Source organism: Berghia stephanieae, chromosome 13 (genome assembly GCF_034508935.2).
Source record: "Berghia stephanieae isolate SIO BIC M18660-M18661 chromosome 13, UCSD_Bste_1.3, whole genome shotgun sequence".
Classification (NCBI taxonomy): Eukaryota; Metazoa; Mollusca; class Gastropoda; order Nudibranchia; family Aeolidiidae; genus Berghia; species Berghia stephanieae.
The window spans coordinates 36,164,176-36,173,340 of record NC_088372.1 but is presented as its reverse complement, the minus strand read 5'-3'; the positions used below and the strand labels follow the sequence as shown (position 1 = coordinate 36,173,340).

At 38.6% G+C, this 9,165-nt stretch overlaps 1 protein-coding gene across 1 annotated transcript in view; it reads right to left on the bottom strand.

Annotated features, from left to right (window-relative positions):
* The window catches only part of LOC144959291 (isotocin receptor-like), a 154,974-nt gene extending 146,697 nt beyond the window's left edge, over positions 1–8,277 (bottom strand). Inside the window, 1 exon segment of the mRNA XM_078891832.1 lies at positions 7,640–8,277. The gene's annotated coding sequence lies outside the window, so the exon portion shown is untranslated.
* Between the last annotated feature and the right edge of the window lie 888 nt (positions 8,278–9,165).

Below are 9,165 nucleotides of genomic sequence, written 5' to 3'. Positions count from 1 at the left end.
TGCAAGGGTGAATAATTGATTCGATTTATCCAAGTCAAGAATTAAGTTATTCATTTTCTTTTGCCAAAACACACACAGACGCACATCAAATGTTTACATCTGACCATCAACGCCGTAAACATTTGCGTTTCTCGGTCTTTTGTAGGCGCCATTTTGTGTTTATTCTCTTTTCTTTGGTGTTTCTACGAAAGAAAAGCAGCGCACATCAGCATTTCATGGTTTGGCAAATCTCATAGAGAGAATTTTCTTTATATTGAACATACCATGAGATTTTAACCACTCAATTAAATTTGAATGTGTTCAATGCTCTTTTCTGTGGTTACGTGGTCACGTGGTGTGACACTCGCCTTCGGTCGGGACCGAAATAGTAATATTTATTGGGTATTGCAACGAAGTCAAACTCTATAATGGCTAAAAAATGAAGTAATAATAATATAATAAAGTGGTGTGAAACTACGGAAGTACTCCCGGTTTTTGTTTTTCCTCTTCGGGTTAGTTGTACGAGGTTTTATTTTTCTTTTAGTAAAAGGAATACTTGGGTTGTTTCCCTTAGCCCGAGCAACGTGCGAATTAATCCCTGAAGAACTAAGAAATATTGCAGTGCCCTCCGTACTAAAGTCACAACAAGATCTTGACAGCCTCAAAACTCTGGCCCGCCCAGGACCGTGACCATTGGAAACAATTAATAACATGGATATAGAGAGCAGCAATAGATAGTTCGAAGATGACGTCACTCAGGTCTTTGTTCTTGTTTTTTGCCATCTGCGTTTATGAGTAATGCTCACTGAACTGCATTAACCCGACTATAAAAGTTCATGGATACACACCGTTGTGTGAGTTGGTCCGTTATAGTTCCGGATGGCAATGTTATGAGCTTCTTAGCCAAGCGCATACTATCTATACTTATTGACCATGACTGAATCACACAATTCTCAGCAAGCGTCATTCGGACTACTACTTATATTACGTATTTTGCACCCACTCACAAGCTCTTGGTGCTGAGTGAGTGCGGCTTTAAAAATAGCACATTTAATCAATCCAAAGCCGTAAAAGAATCCAATATTTTTAAGATTAAGCATTTTTTTTTTGTCTCGAAGATAAATGACTGTATTTTATTACAGTTTTTTATGATTTACACAGACAATAAAAAACAACATAAATACAAGTTTTGATAAGCAACGAGCGTAACAAACCAAAAGGTATAAAGTTTATCATACACGAGTCTGTTATCTCATTTGTCATGTAAGGGCAGGGAAGTCGAGTGGGTAGAGACTATCATTATTACCTGGCGGGCTCGAACCTTGATGCCGGCATCGTGTTTTCTTTTCCGAGAAAAAATTTAATCGTATGTATTCGCAAGGTTATGTGAGACTATGTGGCATAGTGGAATAGCACCCGCCTTTGAACCGGAAAGTCCAGGGTTCGAGTCCCCCCCCCCCCCCTGAGCGGCGCATAATTGAGTTATTGAAAAAGGCTTATTATTACTTATATTCTCTCACCGTACTTATGTGTAAACAGAGTATCCGTTCGTTAACAGCGTTGTATCTGTCGTAAAAATGGTCATATCGTCTACCAGACGTCATGTCTAGTCTTATATGTTAAATGTTGCTGTTGGCTCGGGACAACTTGTAAAGCGCATTGAGCGTGTTTAGCGGATAGTTCTCTATATAAATTGTGCGGCTATGTGGTCTTGTGGTATGACACTCGCTTTCGGATCGGAAGGTCCTGGGTTCGAGCCTAGCTCGGCGCATAGTTGAGTCCTTGGAAAAGACTCTTTACTCACATTCTCTCACCGTACTCAGGTGTAAAATGAGTACCTGGCCGTTAACAGCGTTGTCTTTGTCCGAAAAATTGTAATATCGCCTAACAGGCGTTATGTCTCGTCCTACATGTTAAATGTTGCTGTTGACCAGGGACCCCTTGTAAAGCGCTTTGAGCACGTTAAGTGGATATTGCGCTATATAAAAGCTCAATTTAGAATTTATATAAATGTTCCAGTTTTTTAAAAGTGTAGTGTGATAGTCGACACGACAAGACTTATTTCAATCCTTTCTATAGATTGAACGATGAATGAAGTTGACGTCACTCACGTCTTTGTTATTGTTTTTTGCCATCCGCGTTTATGAGTAATACTAACTAAACGGCATTAACTAGACTATAAACGTTCAAGGTTACGCATAGTTTTTTGTGTTGGTCCGTTTTTCTACCGAATGACAATGTTGTGAGCTTCTTCGCCTAGAGCATACTATCTATAACGGACCAATACACAAATCTCCGTGTAACCATGAACTTTTATGGTCTGGATAATACAGTTCAGTGAGAATTACTCATAAAAGTGGATGGCAAAAAAAAAATTTAAAAAAAACCCCCCAAAAAAAACAATAACAAAGACCTGAGTGACATCAACCTCGATCTATCTGGAGATCGTAAAACCGGAAGAAACATAAATAATACAGACTATGTAGAAATAGAATCCTACGATGATGACCTACAAACACCTGTACCGGAAACAATCCATATGTGGCCATAAGTAAATACGTATAGATAGTTCGAAGATGACGTCACTCAGGTCTTTCTTATTGTTTTTTGTCATCCGCGGTTATGAGTAATGCTCACTGAATTGTATTAACCTGACTATAAACGTTCATGGATACGTACAGTTTTGTGTTTTGGTCCGTTATACTTCCGGATGGCAATGTTATGAGCTTCGTAGCCAAGCGCATACTATCTATAGATAGTTCGAAGATGACGTCACTCAAGCCTTTGTTGTTATATTTTGCCATCCGCGTTTGTGAGTTATACTCACTGAACTGTATTAACCAGACTATAAAAGTTCATGGTTACACATAGTTTTATGTGTTCGTCCGTTATACTTCCGGATGGCAATGTTATGAGCTTCTTAGCCAAGCGCATACTATCTATAGACTTACACCAGTGACTAATTTCCCCATGGGATGTTGTCACATATGTGTCAGTACATGACATAATCAACCGGAAGGTGAAACTTTTGGATTTGCATTTTTCTGCATTTTCTGAAAGAATACAGTCCCCAGAGCATTTTAATCTTTATTTAAAGTAAATCGGGTGATTTTTCATGAAGTTATAGTCAGATTTATCGGAAAGGTATCCAGCAACTTTTCTCAAATTTCATACTTTTTCGACTTGACTAGCTGTAAAAAATATTTTAAAAATTAAAAAAAAAATGAGCATTTATATAGCGCAATATCCACTTAACTTGCTCAATGCGCTTTACAAGGGGTCCCTGGTCAACAGCAACATTTAACATGTAGGACGCCTGTTAGGCGATATTACAATTTTTCGGACAAAGACAACGCTGTTAACGGCCAGGTACTCATTTTACACCTGAGTACTGTGAGAGAATGTGAGTAAAGAGTCTTCTCCAAGGACTCAACTATGCGCCGAGCGAGGCTCGAACCCAGGACCTTCCGATCCGAAAGCGAGTGTCATACCACTAGAGCACATAGCCGCATTCGAAGTGAACTTAAGCTTTGATATTTCCCGAAGATGTACAAAAAGGGGTTGATTTAATCATTTGTGACAAGATTTGTGTGTTATTGTAAACACGCCTAACCGGCGAGTCTTGTTTTTGTTGGCTCTTTCATTTACGTGTTTTGAGTGATTTTTATCTGACATTTCGCCTGGATTTTAATACCATCTGATTTGTGATAGTCTTGTGGTTTTATTGATATACATTTTAACGATTTCTAACAGAGGATTTTTCTAAAATTTTAAAATTTAAGTATGGATTTTCCAAAGTCGAACATAGTTTTAAACTGCTATTTGTTTACAGCCATATTGGAAACTTTATTCACTGTGCTATATTTTACAACTTTTAACAACTACCGTGTACATCGATCTATTTATAATACTAATTTTATGAACAGACTCAGAGGGGGTAGACGAAAACAACGCCCTATAACCACCGTCATTGGTCATCGGCCAACCCCACGCCCGCTCCCCCTACGACCTCGATCCTCGCTTCAATTTATCAACACTCGTCCCCCATCCAATCTAATCACTTCAATGAGTAATCCTCACCGTTCCTTGTCAAATGTCAACACTGTCCGTGACAGTCAGTATGAAATTAACGACCACCATGACAACAACTCGCAGCAACAGCACCGTCTTGAGCAACAACAACAACTCTCTCTCTTCACCTGTCTCAAATATTGATAAATTAATCTCTGACCATCATTTAATTGTGTTTTATTTCCAATGAAGCACGAAGTAAAAAAGATGATAACATCTCGTAATTTGAAGAATATAAACATGAACATTTTTAAACAAGACCTTGACCATAACGTTAAAAATAAACATGATGCGAATGGTCTCCACGAGTCAATTGTTGGTACGGTGGACAAGCATGCTCCCTTAACAACTCGAGCAGTAAAAGTGAGACGTCAAGCACCCTGGTATAATACCGAAATAAAATTGAATGGATTAGCCAGGAGGCGGGCAGAAAGAAAATGGCTCAAGTCCAGAGATGCTGTCGATAAGAAGCGATACATCGCGGCTAGAAATGATGCAAAAGCCGTCAATTTCAGGGCCAAAAAGAAATTCTATGAAGAAAGCCTCAAAAACGTGGGACGTTCAAGACAATTCTTTGCCTTGATCAGGGAACTGCTGGGACAACAGACGCAAGCAGCTCTTCCATCTTTAATCGATCGTGCAGACTAACTCGCTTTGGTCAATATTTTAAAGAAAAAAACGCATACCATCAGGAAAGAACTCTCGTCTGAATCGATCCATACAACATTTGACACGTTTCATGGTGATTCATTAACACATTTTTCAAAGATTACTGAAGCTGACTTATGTGATTGCATTATGTCGTCTCCAACTAAAAGTTGTGATTTAGACCCCTTAAATACTGCCATTTAAAAAAAATGCATTGATGTAATTTTAACACCATTTACATGTATTGTTAATAATTCGTTGCAGTCAGGTGCTGTACCAGACATTTACAAAGTTGCTCATGTCAAACCCCTTTTGAAAAAACCTGATCTCGATAAAGAGAACTTAAAAAACTATCGCCCTGTCTCTAATCTTCCTTTTCTCTCTAAGATCTTAGAAAAGCTTGTTTTGAAACAATTACTGTCTCATCTTAAAAATAATTGTCTTGAAGAAAAATTTCAGTCTGCTTATAGGCAACATCATTCGACGGAAACCGCACTTGTTAGGGTTGTTAATGATCTCCTCTCTGTTATAGACAATGGTTCATGTTCTTTGCTGAATTTGCTTGACCTATCGTCTGCTTTTGATACTATTGATCACAATCTTCTTCTCAAACGTCTTGAAATTACTTATGGCGTGTCTGGTGCAGCGCTTGATTGGTTTAGGTCATATTTGTTTAATCGTAAACAGATTATTACGGTGGATGAATATAGATCGGAGGAAATCTTTCTTGATTGTGGGGTTCCCCAGGGTTCAGTACTTGGACCCGTTCTTTTTGTTTTGTACGTTGGCCCTCTGTCTAAAATCATCAGAAGTTTTGGTCTGTCTTACCATCAATACGCTGATGATACGCAATTGTACTGCGTTTCCAATACGAGAAATTTACAACGAAGTATCAGCCAATAGTAAAAATTGTATCCAAAGTGTTAAGAAATGGATGAATGAGAACAGACTGAAACTGAATGATGATAAGACGGAGGTGCTGTATGTGGGGAACAGGAAGGGAAAAGTGAAACAGATTTGAAGTTGGGGGATGCCTCTATTCAAATTGTTGACAAAGTGAAAAACCTTGGCACATTCTTAGACTCTGGACTGTCGATGGAGCATCAGGTTAATAATTTGGTTAGATCTCTCTTTTTCCAACTAAAAAAGATTGCTTCCATTAGACGGTTCATATCTGAGGATGTGACCAAGCACCTGGTTGTGTCTCTCGTACTATCGAAATTGGATTATTGTAATGCTCTGTTGTTTGGCGTTTCGCAATACAATCTGAAACGTCTTCAGATTGTCCAAAACAGCGCTGCCAGACTAGTATTCATGAAGCGTAGGTGCGACTCTGCCGGACCTCTACTTCATGACCTGCATTGGCTGCCTGTTGGGAAAAGAATTAAATTCAAAGCTTGTGTTTTAGTGTATCGTTGTCTTGAAGGTACTGCCCCTTCCTACCTTTCAGAACTAATTGAAAGATATTCAAAACCCCGCCCCTTACGTTCGGCCAGTGATTCCACAAAACTAGTTGTCCCTCGAATTCGGAAAAATGCTGGAATGAGATCCTTTTCTCATTTCGGACCCTCTATTTGGAACGCCTTACCGCAGAGCATTCGTGAAAAAGAATCTTTGTCTATTTTTAAACGTTCGCTTAAAACATATTTGTTTCGATTTTAGTAGATGGTATGAGAAGCAAGATAGGTTTGGTTTGTGTTGTGTGTGTGTGTGTGTGTGTGTGCTTGTGTGTGTGAATTAGTATGTTTCAGCCAAAGTAATTTGTAATTTAAGCGCTTAGAGTCTGGTGTCTCGGAGTTATAGCGCTATATAAGTTTTCAGCATTATTATTATTATTATTAAGAACTCATTTTAGATTTAAAAAAAAAATATGACCTTCTAACTGAACTGGGCAATATATGAGTTCAAACCTTTTCACCATCCGACTGATTATGTCATTCTCTGTCACGTATATAGAACCCATAGGTCGACGGAGGCGGGATTAACCCTGGTCTCAAAGGCGTTCGTTACCCGTTACATTCTATGCCTCTGGATTGGAAGAAAACAAATTATTGCAAAATATTTTCCGCTATGTCCAAAAAGACCCAGGAACCCAATCACTTTTGGATAGACACGGGGTCAGGTCAGAACGCTCTCCCCCCCCCCCCCCCCTCTTCCCCGCCACATGACTCAATCCAGGTTGAAACCAGATTGTGTTGCATGCGACGAGGGTGCTTTCATTGAGCTGTCGAAACCTTATAACCTGACGTTCACTTGTTGCAGGTCTGATATCCGAGCGCAATTATAACTTACGACTTCAGTTTTATATAGTGCAATATCTACTAACCGTTCTCAAAGCACATTCCAGGAGATATCTAGCCAATAACAATATTTAACATGTAGGACATTTTGTTTTCGGACAGAGACAAAGCTGTTAACGGCCGGTGCTCAATTCACACCTGAGTACGGTGAGAAAGTGGGATTAAAGAGCCTTTTCCAAAGACTCAATTATACGACGCTCAAAGTGGGACTCGAACTCAGGACCTTCCGATCCGAAAACGAGTGTTATAGATAGTATGCGCTTGGCTAAGAAGCTCAGAACATTGCCATCCGGAAGTATAACGGACCAACCAACAAAAATGTGTGTAATCATGAACTTTTATAGTCTGGTTAATACAGTTTTGTGAGAATCACTCACATACGCGGATGGCAAAATACAATAACAAAGGCTTGAGTGACGTCATCTTCGTTCTATCTATACCAATAGACCACATAGTCGCAGTATTGATTACGGGCTTGATTTAACATTGTTGTCATTGATAATATTTTACGTCGGTTTGAGAGTATTTTCATTGACAACAATGGGTACGTGACAATTTGGGGTATAAGACCTGCGGATAGGTACACGTCGCCCATACCGTATAGGATGAAAAATGAATAACATGTTCTTATAAATACTTACCTAAAGCTGGTGACGATTTAAAGTATGCGCGTTGGAATGGATCCGCGAGTTGTATTGTATCCTTGGAGAAGAAACCGAATGTGGGCTGAATGAAACACAAAACAATTAATATGAAAGTTTCGATGATAACTTATATCTGTCTCTTTAAAACCGACAAAATATCAAAATGTGTTGTTTCTCTAATTATTCAGTTTCCTTTATTCAAGACCTACTTATATACAGATGTATCAAGTATAACAAAATAGCAATACATAAAAAATCAGCGAATTGTAATACTATTATTAACATGAATCCAACACATTATGTGTTCAAAATAGTTATATAAAACTGAAGTACAATTGACCTCATCAGTCACTCAGAACTAAACCATTATTTAATTTTCACAAGTTAATATAAAACAAATCGTAACCACCACAATTATAATGACGAGATGCAATTATCTATAAGAATGAACAAAATAAACGGTCTTGTGTTTTATTCTTATCAAAAATAAGATCTTTTTTTTTATTGATTTAAAACGTACTAACTAACGCGTGTTGCATAAGACATTGCGTGAAAACAAAGCTTGAAAGTTTAAAAGCTCGAATAATTGAAATCCAACTGAAGGTATTAATTAAGAATGCAATGTATTGGTGTGCGTGAGTACATCTCAATGAGATGAACTCGTTAGGGGTGAGTGAGTGAAACCACCGCGTCCAGGCGGTGTCGGCGGGCGTCACCGTTGGTGACTATTATTAAACTTTGTCCTGCGGGGAGTGAGGGAGATGTGGTGAGTAACATGGTGTATGTGTGTGTGAGTGTGTGTGTGTGTGAGTGTGTGTTTGTGTGTGGGGCCAGGTGGGAGGAGGATGTGAGACAACGAGCTTGAGAAATAGAGAGATAGAAAGAGAGAGAGAGAGAGAGAGAGAGAGAGAGAGAGAGAGAGAGAGAGAGACATATTAGTTTCATAGATAGAAAGATATATAAATATATGTATATATATATATATATATATATATAGATAGATAGATAGATGGGTAGATAGATAGATAGCACCAGGTCCAGATGGACTTAGTGGGGAACTCATTTCAAACTGTAACAACCAACTAGCTGTCCCTTTCTTGCCTATTTTCCAACGTTCAATAGATGAACAGAAAATCCCAATTATATGGAAAACATCGACTATAATTCCAGTACCCAAAAAGAATCCACCAACTCAGCTGAATGATTATAGACCTGTTGCTTTAACATCAATTATTATGAAATGTCTGGAAAAGATTCTGAAAAGAGAGCTGTTGCAATTTATATATGACCAACACATACTTGATCCATATCAGTTTGCCTACCAACAAAATCTTAGTGTGGAAGACGCACTCCTCACAGTGATGCATTCAATATCAAATCACTTGGATGTTTCACCCGCCAACTACTGCCGAATCCTATACGTCGATTTTTCGTCTGCCTTTAATGCCATGAAAACCAACATATTAATTAGTAAACTGCATGCTCTAAACCTTCCCCATTACCTCATCAACTGGTATAACAAC